Source organism: Ornithorhynchus anatinus, chromosome 14 (assembly GCF_004115215.2).
Source record: "Ornithorhynchus anatinus isolate Pmale09 chromosome 14, mOrnAna1.pri.v4, whole genome shotgun sequence".
In the NCBI taxonomy this organism is placed as follows: Eukaryota; Metazoa; Chordata; class Mammalia; order Monotremata; family Ornithorhynchidae; genus Ornithorhynchus; species Ornithorhynchus anatinus.
The window spans coordinates 23,608,770-23,634,699 of NC_041741.1; the positions used below are offsets into that span (position 1 = coordinate 23,608,770).

Here is a 25,930-nt window from a genome sequence, read left to right on the forward strand (position 1 = left end):
GTTCTACCTTCACAATATCGCTAGAATCCACTCTTTCCTCTCCATCCCAACTGCTTCCTCCCTGATCCAAGAATTTCACATTGCCTGCCTTGACTATTGCATCAACCTCCTCAATAACCTCCCTGAATCTTGCCACTCCTATCTCCAATCCGTACTTCATTCTGCTGCCCAGATCATTTTTCTGAAAAAATGTTCAGTCCCTATCTCCCCACTCCTCAAAAACCTCCAGGAATTGTCCATCCACCTCCACAAAAAATGGAACCTTCTTACCATAAGCTTTAAAGCACTCAATCAACTTGTACCTTCCTACCTCACCTCACTGCTTTCTTATTGCAACCCAACATGCACAGTTCACTCCTTTGATGCCAACTTACTCTTTATACCTTCATCACATCTATCTCATTGCCAACTGCTTGCCCACCTCCTACTTCTGGCCTGGAATGCCCTCCCTCTCTTCATATCCAACAGACAATCACTCTCTCCACTTTCAAAGCCTTACTGAAGACACACCTCCCAAAGGTCTTCCCTGATTAGGTCTTCATTTCCTCTTCTTCCACTCTCTTCTGCATCACACTTGCACTCGGATTTGAACCCTTTATTTACCCCTCCTTAAGCCCCACAGCACTTATGTACATATCTGTAATTCATTTATTTATATCAACATCTCTCCCTCTAGACTGTAAGCTCGTTGAGGGCAGGGAACATGTCTACCAAGCCCTTAGTACAGTGTTCTATTATTTTAGGACTCAATAAGAGATCAGCATGGCCTACTGGATAAAGTATGGGCCTGCAAGTCAGAGAACCTGGGTTCTATTTGCAGCTCTACTACTTGTCTACTGTGTGATTTGGAGAAGACCCTTAACTTCTCTGTGCATCAGTTTCAACTGCAAAATGGGGATTATATACCCAGTCTCCTTCCTCCTACTTATTCAATCATTCAGTCATATTTAAAGTACAATTCAGCAATAAAGTGAGACAATCCCTGCCCACACCGGGTTTACAGTCTAGAATGGGGGAGACAGACATCAAAACAGGCATCAGCATAAATAAATAGAATTATAGATATATACTTATGTACATAAGTACTGTGGAGCCTCCTGGGGAGAACGAACAGAGCAAGTAGAGGTGGTGCGGAAGGGAGGGGGAGCTGAGGAAATATGGGGGCCTTAGTCTGGGAAGGCCTCTTGGAGGAAGTAAGCCTTCAGTAAGGATAATTACGGTGTTTGTTAAGCATTTTCTATGTGCCAAGTACTATTCTAAGTACTGGGGTAGATATAAGATAATCAGGTCCCACGTTGGGGCTTACAGTCTTAATCCTCATTTTACAGATGAGGTAACTCAGACACAGAAAAATGAATTGGCTTGCCCAAGGTCACACAGTAGACAAGTGGCAGACGGAGATTAGAACCCGAGTCCTCTGAGTCCCAAGACCATGCTGTTTCCATTAGCCATGCTGCTTCTCTGCTTGGACTTTGAACCCCTTGTGGAACAGGTACTGTTTTAGGTCTGATTATCTTGTATCTACACCAGCACTTCAACAGTGCTTAACACATAGTTAAAGTGCTTAACAAATAACCACGCCCCCCCCCCCCCCCCAACCTCACCCAGATAAAAACCAAACAAAAAAACCCCACAGATCCTTCTCTTGGAAACCTGTACTTGTTGGCCAGGTAAACTTGGTCTGAGCTGCTTGGGAGAGCCCTAAAAACCCAGGTTTAAAACTGAAATATCCACCTACAATGCCTATAACCAACTAAACCCACACTAACCTTTTTTTTTTTTTAAATTCCTGACATTGCTTGATGAGAGAGAAAATACTTAACCACAAGGCTTACCTCAAGCAGGATAAAACTCAATCTCCACTCCCTCTCCACATCCCAGTGCTATGTTTTCCTCTTCTGTCTTCACCAGACTTCAACTCTCTGCTCCTTCTCAACCCTTACTGCAGGGTCTTTTCACCCTATTCTCTCATAAACTCAGTTCTCCTCAGGAAACTCTATAAACCCAGAAAAGGGAGTGGAGGTCAAGACTCTACCTATCTGGTGACTTGGCTAACAATTCCTGGCCTGACAGGGAGAAAAGCAAAAACCGTTTGAAACAGAGTAAGAAAATGGTGGTCATTTTCAGAGGTGGTGGAAAATTTCAGGAACGTTTACTTGCAACCGATCAGTCATATTTATTCATTCATTCATTCATCCATCCATCCATCCATCCATCCATCCATCCATCCATCCATCCATCCAATAGTATTTATTGAGAGCTTACTATGTGCAGAGCACTGTACTAAGCTCTTGGAATGTACAATTCGGCAACAGACAGAGACAATCCCTGCCCAATGACCGGCTCACAGTCTAATTGGGGAGACAGCAGAGCAAAACAGAACGAAACAAAAACAAGACAACATTATCACGATAAATAGAATCAAGGGGATGTACACTTCATTAACAAAATAAATAGGGTAATAAATAATATATACAAATGAGCAAAGTGCTGAGGGGAGGGGAAGGGGGAGGAGCAGAGGATGGGGTGGGTAAGGGAGGGGAAGGGGAGCAGAGGAAAAGGGGGCTCAGCTGAAGGGAGGTGAAGGGGGAAGGGGGAGGAGCAGAAGGTGTAGGGGGAACAGAGGGAAAAGGGGGGAGCTCAGTCTGGGAAGGCCTCTTGGAGGAGGTGAGCTCTCAGTAGGGTTATTTATTGAACACTTACTATGTGCAGAGCATTGTTCCAAGAGCTCAGGAGAGTACAATATAACAGAGTTGGAAGACATTATCCCTGTCCTAAAGAAGCAGAATGGCCCAGTCAAAAGAGCATGTGTCTAGGAGTCAGAGTACTTGGGTTCTAATTCCAGCTATGCCATTTGTTTGCTGTGTGACTTTGGGTAAGCTACTCAATGTCTCTGTGCTTCAGTTACCTCATTTGTAAAATGGGAATTAAGACTGTGATCACTATGTGGGGTAGGGACTGTGCCCAATCGTATTATCTTGTATCTATTCCAGTGCTTAGTACAGTATCTGGTACATAGTAAGCACTATCAGATATCATTTAAAAAAATGAACCTTACAATTTACTGAATCATAGTTCCACTTTCTAAGTATGTAGACTTTTCCTATCCATCTATTATAGTTGACTTATGAATCAAAAATCATTCCAGACTTCAAATAATAATAATAATGAATATGATATTATTATTTGTTAAGTATTTATTCTGTGCCAAACACTGTTCTAAGGGCTGGCGTAGATACAAGGTAATTAGGTTGTCCCACGTGGGGCTCACACTCTTAATCCCCATTTTACAGATGAGGTAACTGAGGCACAGAGAAGTTAAGTGGCTTGCCCAAGGTCACACAACAGACAAGTGGCAGAGCCAGAATTAGAACCCACATCCTCTGACTCCCAAACCTGTGCTCTTTCCACTAAGCCACACTGCTTCTCTGAATCATCTAGCTCACAGCTCTCATTATTTGTTTGCTTATGACATAGGTTTAACATTTACTTTGTACAGAGCATTGCGCTAGGTGCTGGAGTAAGATACCAGAAGAGTTATTCAGGAGGCCTGTACTCTAAGTTGTGGGGAAAGGATAGATGCTCAGGGGAAGAAATAACTGGCAAATATGAAAATACAAACAAACATTATCAGAGCAAGATAGTCCAGGGAAGCAGCACGACCTAGTGGATAGATCATGGGCCTGGGAGTCAGAAGGACCTGCGTTCTAATCCTACACCTCTACTTTTCTGCTGTTTGACCTTGGGCAAGTCACTTCTCTTCCTTGATCCTCAGTTACCTCATGTGGAAAATGGGGATTAAGACCGAGCCCAATGTGGGACAACGACTGTGTCCAACCTGAAAAATTTGTATCTACCCCAGTGCCTGGCTTATAGTAAACACTTAACAAATACCATAAAAAAATCTAACAAAGAGCACCGCAACAGTAGCTAAAAGAGCAGTACCCATTATTGCTGGAGGGACCGGTCTTCTTCCCTCTCACCTGCCCAGTCTAGTCCCTCCTTGGTGTGAAGTCACACACAATCTGTCAGTCAAAGTATCGGATGGCCAGGCAGACTCCTGTCTTTCCCATGGCCACAAGATGGAGTATCCCCACACACCGGTGGGTAGGAAGGGAAACAAGTAGCTGAAGTCGACTTCATGTCGTCTTCATACGCATCCTAAGGGAGAATCTGGCCTAGCTAGAAATAGATGGTGGAATCACTTTAGTCACTTTATAAATTGGGCTAGAGGTCACGTGTATGGAACATTTCAGGTTCACTTTACTGTGGGTGTGTCGGGGGAACATTCAATTAATTCATTCAATAGTATTTATTGAGCGCTTACTGTGTGCAGAACACTGTACTAAGTGCTTGGGAAAGTACAACAATAAACATTGATATTCCTTGCCCACGATGAACTCACATTCTAGAAGGAGGGGAGACAGTCATCGGTCAAGTAAATAAAATTACAGATATGTACATAAGTACTTTTTGGGTTGGGAGTGGGGAAGGGCAAAGGGATAAATAAAATTACAGATATGAACATAAGTGCTTTGGGGCTGGGAGAGGAGAAGAGCAAAGGGAGCATGTCAGGGCGACACAGAAGGGAGTGGGAGGTGAGGAAAAGTGGGGCTTAATCTGGGAAGGCCTCTTGGAGGAGATGTTCATTCATTAAGGTTTCAAAGCTGGGGAGAGTGGTTGTCTTTCAGAGTAGAGGAGGGAGGGCGTTCCAGGCAATATATGGGCCAGGGGTCAGCGGCGAAACAGGTGACATCAGGGCACAGTGAGAAGGTTAACACCAGAGAAACGAAGTATGTGGGCTGGGTTGTAGAAGGAGAGAAGTGAGGTGAGGTAGGAAGGGGGAAGGTGATGGACTGCTTTAAAGTCAATGGAGACCACTAGTCTGTAAACTTGAACATGTCTACCAACTTTATTGTATTGTCCTCTCCCAAGCCCAAGTACAGTGGTCTGCACACAGAGCTCAGTAAATACCACTGATTGATTGATTCATTGATTGATCCTTCAGGATTACTTTTAGTCCTGACAGCTTGTCAGTCAATCAGTAAATTGTATTTTCTGAGTACTTACTGTGTTCAGAGCACATACTAAGCATTAATAATGTTGGTATTTGTTAAGCGCTTACTATGTGCCGAGCACTGTTCTAAGCGCTGGGGTAGACATAGGGGAATCAGGTTGTCCCACGTGGGGCTCACAGTCTTAATCCCCATTTTACAGATGAGGGAACTGAGGCACAGAGAAGTGAAATGACTTGCCCACAGTCACACAGCCGACAAGTGGCAGAGCTGGGATTCGAACTCATGAGCCCTGACTCCAAAGCCCGTGCTCTTTCCACTGAGCCACGCTGCTTCTCTCATTTGGGAGAGTACACTATAACAATATAACAGATAAATTCACTGCCCCCAATCTGCTCACAGTCTAGAGGGGGAGACAGACATTAATATAAATAAATAAAATACAGATACATATATAAGTGCTGTTGGGCTGGGAATAGGGGGTGAATAAAGGGAGCAAGTCAGGGTGATGCAGAAGGAAATGGGTAAAGAGGAAAGCAGGGCTTAGTCAGGGAAGGCTTCTTGGAGGAGATGTGCCTTCAATAAAGCTTTGAAACAGGGGAGAATCACTGTCTGTTACATATGAGTTCAAGGCCAGAGGCAGGACATGGGAGAGAAATCAGTGGTGAGGTAGATAAGATTGAGGTACAGTGAGAAGGTTGGTTTTAGAGGAGTGAAGAGTGCAGGCTGTGTTGTAGTAGGAGATAGCAAGATGAGGTAGGAGGGGGCAAGGTGATTGAGTGCTTTAAAGCAAATGGTAAGAAGTTACTTTCTTAATTCTGGACTCCAGATATTTTCCCTGAATATTCCCTAGTGTTCATCTATCCTCCAGCTGTCCAACTGGAGGATGCCTCTTGGAGGAAGAGGTCATTCCAAACTGAGTGGAGATCCTCAACATATCTCTCCAACCTCTCCCACCCCTCCCAATTCTGTTAATATATTAGATAAGCCCACCTTTCAGAAATCAGTGTCCAAGATGGTTTTTTTAAAACTCTAAAACACTATTATAAAGATACATATGTCAAACTCACAGACCAAGAAATGCAGCCATGAAAATCCAAATGGCCATTTTGTAATTCAAGTGAAAAAAGAAAAGAAATTTATAGGTGAAATAACTGAAGGTTAAATTACCATCCTCTGCCTTGATTTCAAATTCCACACTTGTGGGTGCTTTCATTGAATTTATGGGTCTTCCACAAGCACTGGGATACAATACCATGAATTTTATACCACACTTTTATTTCCCAGAGTGCTTTCACACTGCTTATCTTCTTTTCATCTTTACACCATCTCACACCATGAGGAAAGAAAAAGCAGTTATTATCATCCTCATTTTATAGTACAAGTTTGCAAAATAGAAATAATCAATCCTGCTACAACAATTCCTTGTAGATATACACTTAATTTAAGCAAAGTGAAAAGCTATTCACTTTTTGATCATAGCAGAGAACAGATTAAATGTTCAGTAGTGTGGAAATAATTCTATGGTCAACTTACTACCCCTCTAGACTAAAGGATTTAAACTAACCACTACATGCAGCAAAGGAGAAAGTTATTGAATTAGTGAATAGGCTGAAGTAAGTGACAGCAACATTAATGTCTCCTCATGCTATAAACTTCTTCATTAAGAGAAATAGTTTCTCTTGATTCCAATAGTTTCTCTTGGAATTTTTTGTGAGAATATTATTCAGAATCCTTCCCTGAAATTGCTCCTGCCTATAAAATGCCCAATTCTGAAACATCTAGACAGTAGTAACAATTATATTTTTGGATTCTTTTTGAATGCTGCATTAAACACTTGGGGAAGTTCAACAGAAGCAAAATTTCCTCTTCTTTCCCATACGAGCATTCCACTGACAACAGCAATTAGGACCCAATATTCAGGATTAAATTAATAAAATGTGATTCAGTTTTAATATTTTCCTACATTTTCCTAAAGAGTTAAAGAACGACTTTTTTATGTGCTATTTAGTAAGTGCTTACTATGTGCCAGGCACTGTACTAAGCATGGGGGCAGATACAAAGTTGACCACAGTCCATGTCCCCAGTGGGGCTCACATTCTTAATCTCCATTTTACAGATGAAATAACTAAGGCACAGAGAAGTGAAGTGACTTGCTCAAGGTCACACAGAAGATAAGAGACAGAGCTGGGATTCATAAAAATAGTAATAATGTTATTTGTTAAGTGCTTACTATATGCAGAGCACTGTTCTAAGCGCTGGGGTAGATACAGGGTAATCAGGTTATCCTCCATGAGGCTCTCAGTCTTAATCCCCATTTTACAGATGAGGTAACTGAGGCACAGAGAAGTTAAGTGACTTGCCCACAGTCACACAGCTGACAAGTGGCAGAGCCGGGATTTGAACCCATCACCCCGACTCCTAAGCCCATGCTCTTTCCACTGAGCCACGCTGTAGAACCCAGGGCCTTCTGATTCCCAGACTTTTGCTCTATCCACTAGGTCTTATTTCTTGAAGGTAAGCAGAATGTTTACGTGAATATGTCTGGGTCTCTGGGAGAAGGCAGAATTGCTATAGTGTAGAGGAATTGAATTTAAGATCGTAACCATTACTGAAATGACAATGTGATATTTGTTAATCTTCACATTTACTATTTTTTGATACTAAAACAAACAGAGCAACCTAATGGAAACAGTGTGGCTTAGTGGAAATAACAATAATAATAATAAATATGATATTTGTTAAGAACCTATTATGTGCCAAGGACTGTTCTAAGTGCGGGGGTAGATACAAGGTAATCAGATTATCCCACATATAGCTCACAGTCTTAATCTCCATTTTACAGATGACGTACCTGAGAAACAGAGAAGTTAAATGATTTGCCCAAGGTCACACAGCAGACAAGTGGTGGAACTGGGATTACAACCTACAACCTCCGACTCCCAAGATTTTGCTCTGTCCACTCAGCCATGCTGCTGCTTCTCTTGGGCCATGGGTCTGGGACTCAGAGGACCTGGTTTCTAATTCCAGCCCTGCCACTGTCTACTGTATGACCTAGGATAAATCTCTTAACTTTTTTGTGCCTCAGCCTCCTCATCTGTAAAATGGGAAGTCTATGCCCATTCTCCCTTCTACCTAAACTATAAGCCTTGTGTGAGACAGGGATGCTGTCTGTTCTGATTTGCACATAGTAAACACTCAATAAATATTATTGAATGAATTATGCTTAATAAATACTACTATTTATTACTATTCAAGCACTTAGCACAATGCTTGGCTCATAGTAAAGACTTAACAAATACCACAGTTATTATTATTATCAGAAGGCTAAAGCAATTACTTTCTGTGGGTTAAATACATTATTTGGTGACTAGAGGGCATAATGATATAGTGAAGCATAGATTCAATACAAACAGAAGGAAAATCATGTTATTTTGTCTATTATGCTATTTCCCCTATTACTCTATTTCCTGTACTACTCTACTTTTTCCCTATTACTCTACTCTTTCCCCTATTACTCTACTTTTCCCCATTACTCTACTCTTGCCCATATCCCTAATCTATTTTAAAGTCTGCCTCCCCTTGTGAGCAAGGATTACAGCTATGAAATATTTTGCATTGCATTTCCTAAAGTACTGTGAAAATTGTAAGTGCTCAACAAATACCATTGATTAATTAGTTGATTTTTGAAATATTTCTTCAGCCAGCATAGTAATAAAGAAATGGAATTTTTGCCACAGGAAGTTAGGCAGACACGAAACTTCGGTATGTTCAAAAGAGGTTTGGGTAAAATAGTGGGCAAGTGACTCTTGGTAGATTGCTAGAGGGCACATTTCAATCAATCAATGAATAACTTTTATTGAGTGCTTACTGTGTGAAGAGCACTGTACTAAATACTTGGGAGAGGAGCATACAACAGAGTCGGTAGACACTTTCCCTGCCCACAATAAGCTTAAAGTCTAGAGGGAGAGACAGACATTAATATAAATAAATAAATAAATAAATAAATAAATTGCAGACATGTACATAAGTGCTGCGGGCCTGAGGGTGAGGTAAATAAAAGGTGCAAATACAAGTTCAAGGGTGATGCAGATGGGAGCGTGAGAATAGGAAAGGAGATTTTAGTTGGGGGAGCCTTCTTAGAGGAGATGTGATTTTAATAAGGCTTTGAAGGTGGGGAGAGTCTGTCAGACTCTGCTGTCAGACTCTGCTGGCCTTTGTTTATGTCTAAACAACAAACATTGTTCCTGCCTTCAAATGTATCCAGTGTTGTAGGGCAAGGCAGAGCAGCCCTAACAGGCCAAGCTTTTCCCCAGGTGCCTCTAAGTAGAATCAGAAAACAATGCTCCTTTAAGGTCCCAGAGACTGCTGGGCCCATCCCTGGCCTATATGAGGCTCCTGACTCTGGCCTGCCTCAGTTTGCAAGAGGATGGGAGATGGAGTGTGGTCTGTTGTGGGCCCTGGTGAGTAGGGGGTTCTGGTTGTTCCAGCTACATCCCTGGTTTTTTGTTGTTTTTTTTAGGGAGGGGGACTGTGGGACTGAGGGTGCTGGGATTGCTGATGTCTATTGCATTGATGGTGATGTCAGGGGAGAGGGCTATTAGGGTTGGGTTGGTGGGAGGGGGAGGGGTTGAGTCCAGGGTTTCTGCAATGACTTAAATATACATTTTGGGGTGCCTAATGGGTGTGACATTGCCAATGATGTGTATTTGTTATGCACTGCCTGGGGTTGGGGAGGGTTTGGGAAATTGGAGAGGGAGTGTGGAGGACTGATTGTCCTGAGGGCTCTGATTGTTTTGGTTGGTTTGGGGCTGGGGAGAGGGTCTGAGGAGAGAGAGCTGCCCCTGCTGGTTTGGGGTTGGGGGCATATCCAGGTTGGGTAGGGGGTGGTGGCTGGGGAAGGTCTTGGGTTAAGATGGCTTTGGTCTTAGGGAAAGTCAGGCCTAGTTCTGGGGTGACTGCTGGACCTGGGGTTGAGAGTCCTGAACAGCTGAGACAGAGGACGTCTTAGTGATGGACGTATGGGGCGTGAGAGCTGAGTGTCAGGTGGAATATGCTCATTGTCTGTCTGTAAGTCTGTCCCTTTGTTTACACCTCTCTGTGTCTGATTGCTGGTCAATCTGCCCCACTCCCTCTAGTAAGAGGGCTGAGACATTGTCCCCCCCATCCATTAGAAGTAGCATGGCCTAGTGGATAGAGCGTGGGCCTGGGAGTTAGAAGGACTTCCATTCCAATTCCTTGTCTGCTGTGTGACCTTGGGTGAGTTACTTCCCTTCTCTGTGCCTCAGTTACATCATCTGTAAAATGGGGATTAAGATTGGGGAGTCCCAGATGGGATATGAACTGATGATGATTCTAATAATGTCAAACACTAAACGCTGGGGTAGATACAAGGTAATCAGGTTGAGCACAGTCCAATAAGCTTATATCTATTCTTATCCTTACTAGAGTGCCTGACACACAGGAAACATTTAACAGATACAGTAAACAAGAAACCCAGGGCTCAAAATTATGCCTGATGCCCACTGGATACTAGTTGAGGCGGAACCGTGGCTGTTATGCTGGGCTCCACTTCATCCAAACTGCTACCAGTTAGATAATCGGAATTTAAACCTACTCTTGCTCTACAACAGATTAATTTACATAAATGGTATGTGCTTAATAAGAACTTCCGTTAAGCCCCATTAAGAACAGAGGCCCTGCCTAATTTCCTTTCCCTGTGTTGAGAACAGTGCTCTACACACAGTAAGTGCTTAATAAATACTATTACTCCTATTACTACTTGAGGAAGACTTACAAAAAGAATGCACTGAATGCCTTCATTCAGTGAACCCCAGCCATTATTAGTAAAGGAAGTATATAATAGTATTTCTTGATCAGCTACATGTACAATTAGACTACAGTAGAATTAGTAAACTCGGTAAATGACCTCAAGAAGCTTACAGTCTAGCAGGAGAGATTGACGCTAAAATACACTGCAGATAGGAGGAAGACACTAAAATAAATTACAGATGTGGGTAGTGAAGAAAGGTGCTCAAGGAGCACAGTAGGTAGAGAGATGAGATAGGGCTGGGAGGGGGGAATCCCCAAATACTTCCTCTTATTTATTTTTCTTGCTCGAGACATTAAATATAGTATCTAAGTGACGACTAGTGGCATTCTGTGCAATGACCCATTTATCAAGTGAAGTCCTACTAGATGCCCAGGCAAGGGGCCGCCTCATCTCGGCACCACATCGATCTGTGAAGGTGGTTTAAACTACGAAGTCACCGATTTAGGTACAAGAGAGTGAAGACAGGGCAGAGGGAGCTGGGACCTTCCGTGATCCTCTTACCCTTCCATAGCTGCCCAGTGTCCCTTCCCTCTACCCTCTGGAGGGATGAGGGCTGCGGGTTACGGTGGCAGATGTGACAAACCACTGAGAAGGCCAGGATGCGGAGTTGTGAGGCTTTCTCGCCTGGCTCACCCGAGTAGCCAGGATAAAGGGTTGTGAGACCTGGGGGGAAATGATTCAGACCCTCCCTGCCCCCTTCGGCATCACATTGTGTCATATTATTGTGAGACATTCCAAACAAATCAGATTCTGTCTGCAGGAACCAATCATGGAACATAGCTCATTAGTGGATCATAAATCAATCCCTTCAACAGTGTAGAGGATGCTCAGATTGGGGCATCCAGGAATGACCATAATCCTTTCAAACACACCTTAGGAAATTAGCATGCCAGCCATGTACCCCCTGATATTTCTGAGGTATGAGTGTGCCCTTCAGTTATCCCTTTCTTAATGCAGTAAAGAAAATCTGGCCACAATAAGTTAATTTCCAGCTAATTTCTTCCTGCTGTATGGCAAGATTAGGAAATTGAATTTGATCTGTACAAAACAAAATGTCCCCTTACTACTGGCCTACAGTGGTACTCTATCAAAGGGTAAAAGTTAATAATAAATGGAAATTCATTAATGATTTTCAGACCATTTTTAAGCTTTCAGCATTAGATGAAGATATTATTTGGTAATTCAAATAAAATGAATTGGCTGCAAAAAGGTTATCAAGCAATACTGACTCACTAGGCTGTGGGTTAAGTCTGCATCTACAGGGATCATGTTGAAGAAATAAAATAATAATAATGTCGGTATTTGTTAAGTGCTTACTATGTGCTGAGCACTGATCTAAGCGCTGGGGTAGCACTGATCTAAGCGCTGGGGTAGATACAGGGTAATCATCTTGTCCCATGTGAGGCTCACAGTCTTCATCCCCATTTTACATATGAGGTAACTGAGGCACCGAGAAGTTAAGTGCCTTACCCCAAATCACACAGCTGACAGTTGGCGGAGCCGGAACTAGAACCCATGACCCTTTACTCCTAAGGCCGTGCTCTTTCCATGAAGGAGGTTTGGGAAGAAGGCTTCTTGACTATTTAACTGCTGTTGACTATAAACTGCTGTTTAACCGGCCCCTGCAATCTAATCTGTAGCCAATCGGTTTATTCGTATCTACCCAGTGCTTAGTCCACACTTGGCATACATTCAGCACTTAACAAACAGTATTATTATTATTATCATTATTATTATTAATAATAATAACAACAATATTCGAGCTGAGGGTTACAGCTTTGTAGAGCAGGACATAGCCAAGTTAACTGTGAGCCCGTCTTCTAGATTATAAACCCATAATTGGGTAGGGGTTGTCTCTATCTGTTGCCAAATTGTACTTTCCAAGGGCTTAGTACAGTGCTGTGCACACAGTAAGAGCTCAATTTGACTGACTGAATGAATACTAGGGGTTTAAACTAAAGAGAAGCAGCAAGGCTTAGTGGAAAGAGCACGGGTTTTGGGAGTCAGAGGTAGTGGGTTTTAATCCCAGTTCTGCCAATTGTCTGCTGTGTGACCTTGGGCAAACCACTTGACTTCTCTGTGCCTCAGTTACCTCAACTGTAAAATGGGGAGTAAGACTGTGAGCCCCAAGTGGGGCAACCTGATTACCTTGTATCTACTCCAGAGCTTAGAACAGTGCTTGGCACATAGTAAAAGCTTAACAAATACCATAATAAATATTAAAGGGCAGGAAGGTGGGGTCTATTCCTGGGCCACTTTTCCAGAATCAACATCTTGCTATATACCTAGAGATGGTCCCTCAAGAGCTACATTGACATTATTAAGCAGAGGTACTTGGACAGTAAGGAAAGACCTTAGTTCATAGAACACAGCAGAGCAACAGACATTTCAAAAGGTATTTTATTTGTAGTTTGTAGACGGCTCAATTATAAAAGCATTTATTTTAAGTCTCCATGAACCGTTATTTGTCACTGTCTTACATCTATTTGTGAACTTAGCTGATCCTAAAATAGAAAGAAAAAGAGAGCAAGGATCTTTTTTTTTTTTCAAACATGAACTGAGAAATTCTTCTCAGTTCCAGAAATATTGGTTCAATATTTGTAGCTGCAAATTCATTAGTATGCAAACTGATGTTTTTATTGTAGTTTAAGAAGAGTAATGATTATCTTTAAAAAAAAAAGTGATCCAATAAACACAATCTCAAAATTTCTTTTATTTATTTTGCTCAATTAATGTAGTAGGGAAGCAACGTGGCATAGTGGATAGAGCACTGGCCTGGGAGTCGGAAGGAACTGGGTTCTAATTCTGGCTCTGCCACTTGTCTGCTATGAGACTTTGGGCAAGTCACTTAACTTCTCCATGCTTCAGTTATTTCATCTGTAAAATGGGGATTAAGAGTGTGAACCCTATGGGGGATGTGGACTATGTCCAACCTGATTAGCTTGCACCATCCCGGTGCTTAGTACAGTGACTGGCACATAGTAAATTCCTAACAAATAACAAATATCATATAAAAATAGGGTTGCCTTTCGTGCAAGTAGCATGGCCTAATGGAAAGAGCACAGGCCTGGGAGTCAGAGATCCTGAGTTCTAATCCCTGCTCCACCATTTGTCTGATGTGTGACCTTGCACAAGTCACAATTTAACTTTGCCTCAGTTACCTCATCTCTAAGATGGGAATTATGACTGCAAGCCTCTTTAGGGACATGTCCAGTCAGATTAGCTTGTATCTGTCCTCGGGGTAAGTATAGTGCCTGGCATATAGTAAGCACTTAACAAATACCATAAAAAAGTAATTCATTCATCCAGCCATTCATTCATACATATATTCATCCACCCATGCCCTCACTGATTCATCATCCATTCATTCATTGGTATACAACAGAGAGGAATAGAACGGCAAGGGACACACAAGAAAAGGTTGAAATAAAATGACATCCACATAAAAAACAATAGAAACACAAGTTAAGTAGGGATTTGGATAAAAGAGTGGAATTTAGGCTTCTCATTACTTGCAGCAGTTCAGTCATGATTCCACTGGTCACAAACAGACTCAACCTTCTCAACATTCCAAAGGCAGTACTCCCAGGGTGGTGAATGGGGGAAGTGAGATTTTAGGGGCATTTCAATCAATCAAACAATCATATTTATCAAGCAATCATATTTATTGAGCACTTATTGAGTGCAGAATACTGTCCTAAGTCTTGGGAGAGCAGAGTACATTAGATTTGGTAGTCACAGTCTCTTCCCTCAAGGAATTTACAATCTACTGCAGAAGAGAGACAGTAAAATATCCACCAACTGATAGCCGACATCCTGCCTCTGTCCTGGAACACCTACTCTCCTCAAATCCTACAGACATTTACTCTCCCTTCTCCTTCAAAGTCAAAGTCTTATTGAAGGCAAATCTCCTCCAAGAGGTCTTACCTGACTAAGCCCCACTTTTCCTCATCTCCCATTTTCTTCTGCATCACTCTGATTTGATCCCTTTGCTCTTCCCATCTCCCTCCCCCCAGCCCCACGGCACTTATGTACCTGTAATTTATTTGTATTTATGTCCGTCTCCCCTGCCCTAGACTGTAAGCTCACTGTGGGCAGCGAATGTGTCTGTTTATTGTTGGATTGTACTCTTCCAAACACTTAATACAGTACTCTGCTCACATTAAGCATTCAGTAAATGCGACTGAATGAGTGAATCAATGAATGAATAAAATGAATAACAAATAGGGGAATAAACAGAAAATAAGGATATGTGCATAGGGGTATGGCATGACCATCATAATACTTAGGGGGCTTGATGTAAGTGGGAGAAGCAGCGTGGCTCAGTGGAAAAAGCCCGGGCTTTGGAGTCAGAGGTCATGGGTTCGAATCCCCGCTCTGCCACTTGTCAGATGTGTGACTGTGGGCAAGTCACTTAACTTCTCTGGGCCTCAGTTACCTTATCTGTAAAATGGGGATTAAGACTGTGAGCCCCACGTGGGACAACCTGATTCCCCTGTGTCTACCCTGTGTCTACCCCAGCGCTTAGAACAGTGCTCTGCACATAGTAAGCGCTTAACAAATACCAACATTATTATTATTAAGTGCACAGGTGTGTAGAAGGGAGGAAGAATAGGGTGGGAAGATGAAAGGTTGATCAGGGAAGACTTAGTAGGCTATTCAGGCCTTGTCAGCCATTGCTTTTTGTTGCTGAGGGAGCTGTGGAGAACAAGGTGGTTGAGCAGCTTCTCTGGCTCCTGCCTGGACAGGTGATGACAGGAACAGGGACCAAAAATCAACATTGAGTTTTTATTGAAAATTGTGAGTATAATTTTGAGTCTCACAAAGCTAAACTTCATTAGATTTCCTTTAGACTTCGAATAACTATCGCCTTCGTAATTTTTTCTGGGAAGTTGTATTTCTGAGTGTTTTATAATTATCTCTCCTCTTACGTTTGTCTCAAGGACTTGTAATACCATTGAGTAGATTAATTGCCTATAAAGTTTGGGTTTCTGAGATTCAGAAAATATTTAAAATAATATGACTCATCTCTGGCTTAATTCTTCTGGCTCGTTAAAATTTTTAATAAAAAATACAACTCTTATTGGTACAGCTCTTCCATGGATCTAACTTTTCATTTGAGTTTGGTGGTAAAATGGGGGGTGGGGTGTCAGAGGGTGGAGAAATGGGGGGTAGAGCATTAAGAGTAGCCCACTGAGGAGGCTGGTTTTCTGAGACAGATGGTAAAAAGAGGGGAGGGGGAGAAGGAAAATTGAGGAGAAGGGAGGAAAAAGTTGAAGTAAAAGGGGAGAGAAGGGGAAGGAGGAAAGAATGGAAAAAGGGGTTGGGTGGGAAGGAAAAAAGAGAGCAGGGGGTGATGGCAAAGAGGAAGAAAAGGAAAATGAGGGAAAGAGAACACGATGAGGAGAAGAGGAGGGAGGAGGAAAGAAAAGGAGTACCAACATGAGGAAAATATAGATGCTTAGTTTTCTTGCTATATTGTCTCCTCTTCCTCTTGTGTTTTTCCTTCTTCTCTTTCTCCATCTAACCCTCCTTCTGCTCCTCTTCTTTCTCCTCCTGCTTCTTGTCTTCCTTCTCCTTTTCCTCCTCTTCCTCCTGCTCCACCACCTCCTTCTCTTCCTCCTCTTCTTTTTCTTTCTCCTCCTCTTTCTCTTGTTTTCCTCCTCTGCCCTCCTCCTCTTCCACCTCTTCCTCCTCCTCCTTCTCCACCTGTGCTTGCTCCTCCTCCTCCTCCACCTGCTCCTCCCCCTTCTCTGCCTCCTCATCCTCCTCTTCCTTTCATTTCTCTTCTCCCTCCTCCTTCTTGTCCTTCTTCTATGTTTGGTCCTCCTCCTCCTTTTCCTCCCCCTCTTCCTCCTTGTCTTTCTCCTCCTCCTTCTCTTCCTCCTCTTTCTTGTTCTCCTCCTGTTGTTCTTCCTTCACCTCCTCTTCTTCCTCCACTCTCTCATCCTCACTTGGCTCTCTGGCTAGGCCTTTTGCCTCTGGAATTCTGTGATATTGAGCCTCTATCCCATCTTGTCCTGACCCAATCCACTCAGGCAGCTTGGAAGATCCACCTAGGATCAGGCAGGGGTTGATGGCCAGAATGATGATGATAATCATAATAATAATGATAAAAATGATGGTATTTGTTAAGGGCTTACTATGTGCTAGGTACTGTACTAAGCATCGGGGCAGCTACAAGCAAATCAGACTGGACTTAGTTCCTGTCCCATGTGGAGCTCACAGTCTCAAACCCCATTTTACATTACCCCATTTGGGGTAACTGAGGCACAGAAAAGTGAAGTGACTTACCCAAGGTCACACAGCAGAAAAGTGGCAGAGCTGGGATCAGAACCCACATCCTTTGACTCCCAGGCCTGTGCTCTCTCCACTTCGCCATGCTTCTTCTCATAATAATAATTATGGTATTTGTTAAGCGCTTACTATGTGCCAGGCATTGTACTAAGCATGGGGGGGCGGTTATGTCATGCTGGACACAATCCCTCATGGGGCTCATCGTCTCAATCCCCATTTTACAGATGAGGTTACTGAGGCACAGAGAAGTTAAGTGACTTGCCCAAGGTCACACAGTAGATGGGGTTGGTGACTGCAGCGACGGGGTGTGTGCTCCATAAAGCTGAACCATCCCTGCACACTTGCATCATGTCGCTGCTCTTGTCACTGTCCTAGAAACCTCTGGCCTGGGGGCTAGCTTCCTTTGACCATCCCATGGCCATGGTGGGAATGGCAATGAGACCCATTGGCAGTGACCAGCAGCTAGGACACACCAGCATCTCACAGTACGCATTCATTCGTTCATTCAATTATTTTTATTGAGCGCTTACTGTGTGCAGAATGCTGTACTAAACACTTAGAAGAGTACAATATAACAAACAGACACATTTCCTGTCCACAATGAGCTTACAGTCTAGAGGGGGGGACAGACATTAAGATAAATGAATTACAGATATGGACATAAGTGCTGTGGGGCTAGGGGGGGTGTGACTCAAAGGAGCAAATCAAGGTGACGCAGAAGGGAGAGGGAAAGGAGGGTTTAGTTAGGGAAGGCCTCTTGGAGGAGATGTGCTTTCAATAAGGCTTTGAAGGGGGAGATACTGATTGTCTGTCAGATTTGAGGAGGGAGGGCATTCCAGGTCACAGATAGGACATGGGCAAGAGTTTGGAGTTGAGATGGAGGTACAGTGAGAAAGCTGGCATTAGGAGAGTGAAGTGTGTGGGCAGGGTTGTAGTAGGAGAGTAGCAAGATGAAGTAGGAAGGGGCAAGGTGATTGAGTGCTTTAAGGTCAGTGGTGAGGAGTCTTTGTTTGAAGCAGATGTGGATGGCCAATCACTGGAGTTTCTTGAGGAGTGGGGAAACAGGGCCTGAACGCTTTTGTAGAAAAATGATCCGGGCAGTGGAGTGAAGTATGGACTGGAGTAGGGAGAGACAGGAAGCAGGGAGGTACGGAGTGCAGACAGCACTGTGACACCCATCTTGTCCATGGCGGATCCTCCCATAAATCCGGGTGGGCTGAGACCTCACCCTTGTGAATACGCCGGGGGGGCGGGGGGGCTTTGAGAGGCTGGTTCTCCTACCTGGGTGGGGTCCTGCTGGCATGGAACAAGAGGTGGGACCACCCTCTCAGCTCTGTCTCAGCTCCTTTCTAGCTCTAAGGGGTAGGGTGAGGGTGCTGCTTGCCAACACTGTGACACCCCCATAAATTTAGGGACCCTGTCTTTCTCATGGGGAAAATACAAAAGAGCAGCACCATCGTAGGAATTCTAGACTTAGAAAGGCCCATTTCTTCCCCCATAGTGGGAGGATGAGTGTTTAGATTGCAGGAACCTCAGGATTCTAAATTCAGAGATACATATACTCAGTTCATATTTAATCTTCCTTCCAAAAACCAGAGATAAAAAACAGCTCAGCTCTCCGCAAAGGCATCAATCGCTTACCTGAAGGATCTTTTACACCTCTTTTTATTATCATCTTGAGTAGCAGCCTTATCCCAAGGAACTCAAGGGGTGATCGAGTGTCAAAGAAAACACTTTGAAGAATGTAATAATATATCCTCAGTGGATTTGAAGCTGAAGATTCTGTTAAAATAAGGGTAATGACTGACTGAAGGACTTAATTTTGTGGGCAATCTACACACATGTATTAACTTTTATCAATACATTGGGCAGTACATCAGTACATTAGACTGTTAGCCCATCAAACGGCAGGGACTGTCTCTATCTGTTGCCGACTTGTTCATTCCAAGCACTTAGTACAGTGCTCTGCACATAGTAAGCGCTCAATAAATACTATTGAATGCAGTAGAGGAAAGAGATTGAATAATGAATTGTCCCACAATCTTTCTGGTGTCCAACAACCTTGTATTCTCAATGTCAAAGAGGCACCAAATGTTCTGAACAGAATTTCCATCCTGGAAATGGTCAGGCTTACTGGCCATCCAATTGCATAGGGTCATCATAAAACATTCAAGAGCTGCAAGGAAGGACAGAGATGTAGGGAGTAAACACAAGAAGGGTGGCTTGCTCCATAAACTGAACCAGATTCAGGGTTTTAGAGAGAAAGAAACCGATGTTCTTTTATTTCTCCTGTGCTACCACAACCTCTAGAATGTAAGCTCGCTGTGGGCAAGGAATGTATCTATTTATATTGTTCTGTGCTTAGTAAATATGAATGACTGACTGATTGACAACTCTCCTATTGGTGTCAAGGCAAAGCTGTCTCTCCATTCTACCCCAATCTTATGGCACAGTGGGACCTTGACCCAACCAAGAGGGAATATGGCAATGTGATGGATGTGAAGAAGTTACTCAGCTCCTGATAGTAATTCCACCCCCACCAGTCACCTGGAGATATGGTCCTTGTTCCAATAACACCAGCAGAGCCAAGTTCTTCCCTTCAATACCCTACCTGGGTTCCCCTCCCTCCTTCTTGGCCACTACTGCTAGTGCTCATAACGTTGGTATTGACAGTGCTCTGCCCACTTCTGTAACTGTACGTCAGGACAGACGTTTTTATCATATAGTGGGTAGAAATTGACCCAGGCTGGAATTGTGACTTGAGTCCATCAATCAGTAGTATTTACTGAATGATTACTCTGTGGGGAGCACTCTATTTAGCACTTGGTGGAATACAAGAGAATTAGTAGACACCATCCTCCACACTCAAGGAGTTTACAATCCAGGAAAGGAGACCGATTCTAAAATAAGTTAAAGGAAGGGGAAACAATAGAATTTAAAGACAGGTCCATAGCTGGCGAGCTGAGAGACACAAAGAGTAGGTTAGCATGGCCTAGCAGATAGAGCACGGAGCTGGGATTCTGAAGGACCTGGATTCTAATCCTGGTTCTGCCTCTTGTCTGGTGGGTGATCTTGGGCAAGTCATTCCACTTCTCTGGGCCTCAGTGACCTCATCTCTCAAATGGGGATTATGACTGTGAGCCCAATGTGGGACAGGGATTCTGTCCAACCCAATTACCTTGTATCTACTCCAGTGCTTAATACAGTGCCTGGAACATAGTAAGTGCTTAATAAATGCTATTATACCACCACATTCTGGAGGAGTCATTAACTCCATCAGAGCCTCAAATAGTGTTAATTCACATTCTGTACCCTCTCTGATCTAGCCAGTGAGTCACATGGCATGAATAATGCTGTTTTTATAGTAATTCTTTCTTTCTAGCAGCTTCAGACAGGGATCATTCACATGAATCTGGTTCTCAAAAACAGGCCAGAGTGCAGTCATTAATCTACACCTAAGAGGCAGGTGGCAACACTCCTGGAATACCCTAGGGAAGCGATTGGCAAACATTCAAGGAGAAGAATCTGAAATTCAAAATGGAAATCTGGAGTTTTGAGAATTTCCTAAACTCTCAGGAGGTTATTAGTCTTTTTTTTCCCCCCTGGCTTTAGTTTATATGCACATTGGGTCTGTTTTGGGTTGCTTTTTTTTGTGTGTGAGAATACTATTCTATAAGATAATTTATATTTACCCATCCTATCCCTTCTTGAAGCACTATTATCACACCTAATTAGTAACGAGGAGATGCAAAGAAGGTATTGCAATTTTCTATGAAAATAGAGTTTCCTGGGCTTCTAATCCTTTTACTCCCCAAATGGGAATCCTATCATTTAACAACCTTTGGAGTTTGAAAAAATGAAATGGCATGCGGTTTGTTTTACCCTGCAATTTTCTGATAGAAATAACGTTCTCAGGTAACTTTAGACACTGATGATAATAATAATAATAATAATAATTAAGTGCTTACTGTTCTAAGTGCTGGGGTAGATAGAAGCCAATCAGGTTGGACATAGCCTCTGTCCCACATGGGGCTCACAGACTAAGTGAGAGATCAGGATTTAATTTGATTCTGTGCTTCATTTTGGCCTGGGACCCAATCACCCTCTGAAGATGAAGGGCCAAAATTTGGCCCTAATGAATTTGATCTCCTGGTCCTCATGGTCTTCTCTGTGCATTTGAGGCATCCCCATGTAATGCTCATTGAGGACTGGCTGGAAATGAGCTTTTTAGAGCCCAGGCTAATTTGTCCCTTTAATAGGTAGCTTTCTTGCAAGAAGCAGGTTTATTTTTACATTTCAAAGGATTTGTACAGTAATGCCACTTTTTAGGAATACAAAATTAATGCTCCATCATAGAATATAGTTTAAGTAGAAGTATTTGTGTTTTCCTATCTAAATCACATTTTATTCTTCTTCACACAACAGCAGCTTATATTTTTGCGAGGAGAAAATAGAAAAAATCCAAGTTAGAGAGAGAGTAAAAAGGAATAAAACAATATTAAGTCCTCTATCATTTTGGGACCCAGAAAGTATCTTGAATTATTTTATAATTTAACTTTCACACTTCACCTTTACAAAGCGTTCTTTCAGATGTGGTCATTTTGCTATGGATGGTGAGATTATTTTGTGGGTAGATGGGTTCAGTCATATTTATTGAGCACTTAGTGTGCAGAGCACTGTACTAAGTACTTGGGAGAGTACAATGTAACAACAGACAGACACATTCCCCACATGTGAGTGACTGATAATGATATACAACTGACCAAACCTCCAGTTTTATGAGCATTTAAAGATCACTGCAGTATTACAGTTTCTACCCACAGAAACAAATTTCCTTTTTGTTTCTCTCTCTCTCTCTCTCTCTCTCTCTCTCTCATTCCTGTAGAAACTATCAAAGCATTTATTGAGCACCCATTTTGCATAGGGCACTATATTAAGTGCTTGAAGGAGTATAATAGAGTTAGGGAACATAATCCTGTCTTCAGGGAGTTTACAGCATCAGACCCTAAAATCACTTATAGAAAGGGGGAAGTAATGAATTATAAAGATAAGTACATAAGAGCTAGCTGGAGGATGGGAGCGCCCAAGTGTTGTACATTCCCAAGCATTTAGTACAGTGCTTTGCACACAGGGAGCGCTCAATAAATACGATTGAATGAATGAATGAATGGTTTAGTTTGCATGGGAGCTCTGAACTGGAATTTAGCCAGAATATAGAGTTGGGGAAAGAGAAGAGAATGGATAATTAGAAAGGAGGGAGTTGATCCAAGACCTTAAAGTGGATGGTCAAATGTTTCGTCTTGTTGAAGAGAAGAATGGTCAAACATTAGAGGTTTCTGAGGGGTGGGGAGAGAAGTGCAAAACAATATTTTAGACAAATCACCTGGGCCACAGTGTGAATTATGGGCTGAAGAAGGGAGAGATCAGAACCTGTTAGATCAGTGTGGAGGCTGATGCAGCAGTCAAGCAGGGATTCCAAACATAGGTTTGGAATGCTCTCATGTCTAAGAAATGAGAAGTGCAGATTGTTCATTCATTCAATTGTATTTATTGAGCGCTTACTATGTGCAGAACACTGTACTAAGTGCTTAGAATGTACAATTCAGCAACAGATAGAGACAATCCCTACCCAAAAACTGGCTCACAGTCTAAACGGGGAGACAGACAACAAAACAAAACAAGTAGTCAGGCGTCAATACCACCAAGATAAATAGAATCATAGATATAAAAACATCATTAATAAAATAGAGTAATCAATGATATATACAAATATGCACAAGTGCTGTGGGGAGGGGAAGGGGGAAGAGAAGAGGGAACGATCAGGGGGAATAAGGAGGAAAGGAGGAACAGAGGGAAAGGGAGGCTCAGTCTGAGAAAGTGAGGTCTCAGTAGGGCTTTGAAGAGGGGAAGAGAGTTAGTTTGGCCGATGTGAGGAGAGAGGGCTTTCCAGGTCAGTCGTAGGACATGGGCCGGGGATCGACGGCAGGACAGGGGAGAATGAGGGACCATGAGGAGGTTAGCGACAGAGGAGTGGAGTGTACGGGGTTTAGACTCCTTGAAATCTATTTACCAATAGTTCTAATCCAGATATCTTTTTAAGCTCTAGCAGTATGACACAAAGTTCTGTTGGGATCAGTGCAGATCCTTGGATGAAAGGACACACGCAGAAGGTCTGGATCTCAGTCTAGAACCTATCTGTTGGTTTCTGAACCACTTAGCATGTGGTTCACTAGGTTTTATATTTGGCCTATAGTAATATGAATATTAATAAAGATCAGTAATATCTTGGAATTACACTGTCTTCGCGCCTATGATTTCAAAGCAAATATCTATCTGTTATCTCACAATATCCTTGTGAAGAAGGGAGGAAAAGGAATATTTCATGGCAGTTATAGTTGCTCTTTTGAATATAGATTTGTTTTATTTGGTTGTTCTTTTCTCTTGTCATTTTACTTCCCAGAAATCATTCTGCTTTGTATTCTTTATGGGGGAAAGAAATCAACAGATACATTTTCTTCAGTTTTCTATCACTAGAATAGCTTCTGATCCCATCTGGGAAAATAATAGGCTGCTAGGTATCATTGAAGACTATGTTCTCTTTAGTGAGTCGTCAGAAACAAAGGCGAACAATTTGGAAGAGATGAAGCTGCTATTGTGTCACTGCCTATGTCTCTCTCAGGCTTTAACTTTAGGATGAAATAAAATCCATTCACATCTGAATTTACATCTTCACCAGGGGAGATTTAAGAATGGGTGAAGATAATGGAGAATATCGATTATTTAATTGGGACAGAAACTCCTCTGGATCATCAGAAATGTAAACAAAATGATTTCTTTTCCATACTCCCTGGGAGGATCCGAAGACGTGCTTGGTCCATCCAAGAAAGCTGATGTTTCTAATGCCTAGTTGTTTCAGAAGATAATCCCACTCCTATGTGATGAACTGAGATGGTCCTGGGATGAAAACCTTGGAGTTTTCAACCAAATTCCATGTCGGCCCTTGTTTGCGTTAACTCTTTCCAGGAGAGACTGGGGTCTCAGTTCTGGATAACCGGTCTGAAAGAGCGGTGATGTTTGGATAGCAAATATTCTATTGAGTACAGTTTATCATCTACCTTCCTAAGTGTGTTCTGATGATTCTTGTATTGTGGTTTTTACAGTTTTGTCTAGAGAATTGGTTCTATGGCCTCAAGCTCCAGGGATGTTGCATTGCTCTGTTATATGAATCACCCAGTGACTTCTGGGATGGCTATGCAGTCATTACTTCTGCAACAATCTAGGGTAATTCTTTTGAATGTCCCCTGGTTGCTGTTGAGTGGTGGGATGGGGGGGGAATGGGGAGGAGGTAAGAGGGCAAAACCTCCTAGATGAACTCTTATAAAAGCACCCAAATTTGGGAGAACAGAATATTATCCTTTCTTTGAGTAGAAAAGGGCAAGACATATGAAAATTAACTTCATCATCAATCAGAGGAAAATATAAAATCTGTACTAGTAAATGGCATATCACATGGCTTAGGTAAGAAAAATTGCCTCATTAAAAAAATACCACATTGACCAAATATTTTTTCAATGACATTCAAAGAAAAATTGCCCCAAATGTTTTCAATGGAATATACATTTACATTGATGATGGTTATGATTCTAGCCTGCTCATTTCTCAATTAAGTGAAATCAAGTTACCTTGTTATACAGTCGGGAGAGGCATAACATTATCAGGTAAAAGGTCTCCCTTCAACCTTAACACTGCATCTGGAAGGCTTCAAAAGTTAGGCACTTTGCAGGAGAAGAAATGCTGTAAAACTTTTATTTCCTTTTTCAGGTTCTTGAAATCCAGATTGGAAAACTCCCACGGATATCAGGATGTAGCACCTACGGGAAGATTGGTGAAGAATTTAGAAAAATGATCATAAATCTTGAAGACACCCTTTTATTCTCAGAATCAGCTGCACATATTGATTGAGTCATTCTCTAACATCCTCCAAGGAAATCATATGGTTCTGAGTAAGCTGAATGAGCTTATTCTTTCTCAGTATATGTTTCATGCAAGAGTGGGGAACATATTCTAAATAGTTCATATCCTCTTTTTTAAATCATGCATGCCTTCCTCTTAAATTTCTTTTGTGTGAATTGCTCTTTAGAACTCTTTAAAAACTCTCAGCACAGCAAGGATTGGGACAGTAAATGCCCCTTCTAGGGCATATACTCTTCCAAGAAAGATATTTTAGAGTATTCCATTCCCTTCTCTATCTTTTTCATTGTTTGCCTACTTCAAAGATTAGTTATCTCAAAATAACTCAGGTTCACCCTATTTATTGTAACCATTTGCCTAAGTATACTGATAATGACAGTTGTTTACATAGTTGAGTCTTGCTATACAGTTCTCTTAGAGACAATATTCAAATCCTCCTCAACTCAATAGAGTAACGACATATATTTTATCAGCAAGAGCATATTTTGGCATCTTGCATTTACTGTAATGGATGATATTAATCTATCCTTTTTACTGACTTTAAAATACATTCAACCTAAAGGGGGATATATTCAAAATGGGAGAGTGAGTCCATGCCTAGGTGAAAAAAAAAAACAATCATTGCTTTTTCCCAAAAAAATCCCATCCCCAGAAATCTATGCTCTTAAATGATCCAAACTTGGGACCCCATTGTGGAATGAAAGGGAACTGCACCTTGTTATTTTAGTCATAATTAATGAAGATTAGTTGAAAATTGATAATCTGTGAGGTTACATCTTGGGAAATGGAACCTGATGGGTCCAGAAGACTTCTT

The 25,930-nt window shown here is 42.2% G+C and overlaps 1 long non-coding RNA gene across 1 annotated transcript in view; it reads left to right on the plus strand.

The window, feature by feature from the left end:
- LOC120638816 overlaps window positions 1-25,259 on the plus strand; it is a 65,011-nt gene extending 39,752 nt beyond the window's left edge. Inside the window, exon 5 of the long non-coding RNA XR_005660787.1 lies at window positions 24,967-25,259. This is a non-coding gene — a long non-coding RNA (uncharacterized LOC120638816). The remainder of the gene's footprint in view (window positions 1-24,966) is intronic.
- Window positions 25,260-25,930: the final 671 nt, after the last annotated feature.